This window comes from Coptis chinensis, chromosome 4 (genome assembly GCF_015680905.1).
Source record: "Coptis chinensis isolate HL-2020 chromosome 4, ASM1568090v1, whole genome shotgun sequence".
NCBI lineage: Eukaryota > Viridiplantae > Streptophyta > Magnoliopsida > Ranunculales > Ranunculaceae > Coptis > Coptis chinensis.
The window spans coordinates 48851430-48855599 of record NC_141459.1 but is presented as its reverse complement, the minus strand read 5'-3'; the positions used below and the strand labels follow the sequence as shown (position 1 = coordinate 48855599).

General features: G+C 36.1%; 1 long non-coding RNA gene across 1 annotated transcript; it reads right to left on the bottom strand.

The window, feature by feature from the left end:
- Positions 1 to 699: 699 nt before the first annotated feature.
- On the bottom strand, positions 700 to 1075 carry LOC147503807 (uncharacterized). Its single transcript, XR_015220269.1, has 2 exons — positions 924 to 1075; positions 700 to 829 (listed from the first exon to the last, which is right to left on the bottom strand). It is a non-coding gene; the product is annotated as an uncharacterized LOC147503807 (long non-coding RNA).
- Positions 1076 to 4170: the final 3095 nt, after the last annotated feature.

Genomic DNA, 4170 nt, shown 5'->3' with positions numbered 1-4170 from the left:
TAACTATTTCGTACACAAATTTAAAACCTTTGCAACGGTTTTTTAATTTCACAAACGCTTTTTAAGCGTTAGTAATTTGTTAAAAATATTACCAGCGGTTCTTAATCATTGCAAAGTTGTTAGTTAATTTTTTTAAAAAATAATTTAGAAGTCATTTGTAACGGTTATAAACCGTTGCTGATGGGTTGCTGATAAAAAAAAAATTCTCATATTTTGTAGCGAGACCAGCTAAACTTACAAAAAATGAATGGCATCCACAATTTTGTGTCATTGAATACCCATAAAAATGAAAAATTAAATAACAGATGTTAAGAATAGATATGCAAATTAAGACATGAAAATCACAATTAGGACACCTCTTGCCATAGCAGTGGCCTGAGAGACTGCCAATCATCTCTCTTTCTTTTTTGTCATGGAGATAGATCTTTTCAGGAAGAGTGATAATTAGATGTAAAATGAGATAAATGTTAAGACGCCATATTTAGCAAATAATAAAACCTCTGAACTAATTATCAAACCCTCCAAAGGTTTTCCCATTTATTTCTTCAAAAATAACTGACCATCAATACAGAATACCCTTGAATCGCAGAATGGTACCCCACCCAATCAAGCACTTCCTATTCTCCAAGGATACCCCAAAGAACTGAAATCCACTTATATTCCCATCTGATGTATGTCACCATTTGGACGTCAAAGGCAGACCTTGAATGTGAATAGTCTTATATCCATCGATGCAGTTATCACAAGATTATTCATTTTAAAGTTAACAAAAATAACTTACAATATGAAGTTTAATGGTCTTTCCATCCTGCTCAACAGTGCGAATTTTCTACATAAGGACAAGTAAAGCAATACTGTTAATGCACATTCATTGAAGAAAAAATGAAAAAATAATAATATCTACATAAGTAACAACTGCTTACAAAATCAACTCCAATGGTGCTGATGTAGCTCTCCAGATATGAGTCATCTTGTACACCATGGAAACGAAAATGGTCACAAAACTGAGAGCAACTCCACATAGAAATCTATTGCGAAGTTTCACTTCAATGGGAAGTAGCAACTACTCAATGACCTACAGAATCACTTGAGACAGAATAATAATTGTTCTAGGTGCAATCTCCGCTAGTCATAATTAAATCATTAAAATTGATACATCCTTACTCACCATTCAAAAAAATGACACAACCATTAGCTATTCCAGTATATGGTCCACGACCAAGCGAATTGAGAGCAATGCTTTTTGGCCCTTGCACTTGATTTAAAAACTTAACTTCAGATTTTTACAACAAATTCTCTCCATCTCTCTTTGTTGGAAGTGCTGACCATGGCGGTAAATCGACTTTATAAGCTTCAAAATCAGGATATTTAGAAACTAAACTGTGCTTCAATGGATCAGTTGCATAGTACAAAGCCTATAATTATAGAGTAAATCATGTGCAACTTTATAGAGTAAATAAAGTGAGATCCAATCAAATAAGCAAATAATTATAGAGTAAAGGGGTGTAAGCAAAACAATACATACAAAAGGGACTAATCAAGGCTAACTTGACTTTTGACAGATGTTAGTTTCATATAATAAAATGAGATCATTACGTACCTACCCTTTCAAGAACACCTTGGGTCAATTTAAGCCTAGTATCTGCTTGCTTCAGTTGGTTAAGAGGTCCAAGTAGCATCTGCACATATATTAGTCCGTACTGAGTCCTATTGATGGAAATGTAACTTTTAAACTGAATAAAATAGGAAGAAAGGAAGTAGCACACACACTTTAGTGGTCTCCAGCCTAACAGTCGAGAGGTTACTTTTGCATACAGTAGGAGAGGTACCAATCTTACAACCCATGAGATATTCAACAGTAGGGTCTTGAGAGTGAGTTACTAAGCACATCTTGAGACCAGCATTTGCATAAAACAAGGCATCATATAATGAAAGAAAAAGACAAACCTGTTAATTCAACAAATAAGACTGTTTTCAGCTATCCAAATGACCAAAAAAGGGAAAACAAAATATATTCTAAATTGAGATTCTGATACTTAAATTCAAGGGACAAGGCAACTATTCCTGGGCTGTAAGAACAGCGGAAGTAGTTTTCCCTGAACCACCTTTACTCTTGTCGTATTCGAAGACCCAGTCTCCTCCTTTGAACCCACTGCCATAATCAAACCCAAATCCTTTTTCCTACTTCTTAAACTAGATTTGGAATTAGGATTTGGATGTATGAAAGATGACGAAACTGCAAGAAACAAGGATGACCAAGAAATAATATCCATTTTTGTAAGCAAAAAGTGTGTCTGAAGAGTTGGAAACATCACTTTCGGCTTGGATATATGCATATAGAAAGCCTCACATGGAGGCCAGGGGTACGCCCACCTGTTTAGTAAAATATAGATAGAACAAATCTGGGTGTGTGGGGAATATGAACCTGTTTATTAAAAATAAGAATAGGAAGATATTGTGGGAGGGGGAACATAAGACTAATACCTTGATTGGATGTTCATGTTAGTACTTCCAAGTAGCACGGGATAAAGAGCCCCTAGATAGATATGCATCCATCTCCTCCTTTGTTCTAACTTCTGTTTCTCTTATTTGTATTGGATTTCTGACAGGTGCAGCTGCCTTTGTTGCAGAGACTTCAGGCAAATCAAATACTTCTTCTTTAAAAATCTTTAACACAAAAACAAATAAAAACAAAAATTCAACTACGAAAAACACAGTCAACAACACAGCTTCAAAAGTTGTATTTCAAATGTCAAACCAGCTCGCTATAAAGAGAAAGTGCAAATGGTTTACCTCAATGAATGCCACTCTGATTAGAAACTCAACATTGCCTTTCATACCTCCAATCCTCGAAAATATAGTCTCCATCTATCACGTTTGGAATAATCCCACCACTGCGCCTCTCCCGTATAATTGGTTCCCATAGTGTAAGTCTTTCCAGAACAAGTCTAATCCAGACACCCAAACGCAAAACAACATTTTAATATCATACAAATTAATAAATAGCACAAGCTACAAACTCAAAAAAAAAAAAAACTATGCCTGGCCGTAAGCAAGAACAATGGCATTGTAACCACGGAATAGTGCATCAACCAACAGAGCATAATCGCAGAACTGTCCACCATTCTCCCTCCACCTTTATCCGAGCTTGGGATCGGCAATGCAAAGTCTTTCATTACTTTGCACTGGCAAAGTTAAAAACAGGGTTGTTATCTCTTCAACCGGCAAAAAACAAAAAAAACTTTCTTAATATAACATTCAGACAATAAACATTCTTATAAACCATCTAGCCATCATACCATCATAACAAGCTATAGTGCACAAGTTCATTATGTCATTCTTACATCTTGCAAAAGGCTCGTACCATTACTTACAAAAAACATACTCAAAAAACCAAAATAGATGAAGTTTGCATATCACACACAATAGATTACTCATACTGCAACTTTGATTCAAGCCAAATCAAAGTCCCCCCTTCAACAAAATCACTAAGGTCCGAGCAGCCAAATTAAGGTCCATCATAAATAGGAGCATTGGGAACCAAGACTTCCTGGATGTAGATCTTTTTCTCCCCTCCAAGGACGACTCTGCCATGGAAAATATTGGCGATGGTTATCATAACATATCCCCTAGCAACCGAAACACCATCTCTACCTAATAGGGTAACCTTAAGAGGTGGACTCAACATTTCAGCAGGAGGGTTTGCAGGAGGGTTCACATGTTCAAACATATTCATTAAATTATATTAAGATGAACGGCGAACTGAGTTGGAACCAACATCGGTTCTGGGTGTTGTATCCCCACGCGGCGGTTGACTATTCGACATTCCATTGTTGGTTACAAGCTTAAGCATATTATGACAAAATGAATGACAAAACTATGATTTATATATATGATGAAAGCAATAAGTTTTATATTTAAGGCAAACTCACCATCATCACACCCTCAACTCTAGCTATGGAGGACATCATCTCACTCATTTCACCCTTAAATTCAGAATTTGATGAAGACCTTGCTTGTGCTAACATCACCTTCACAATACTTGTACGTTTTAATTGCTTCTTAGAGTGGTTAGAGCTGATTCCATGAGTCCTATTCCTTTTGTCTGCTCCTAAGACTTCGGTCAATTTGTCATTATCAAAATCAAGATGAGTTGCACTACCCTCTCCA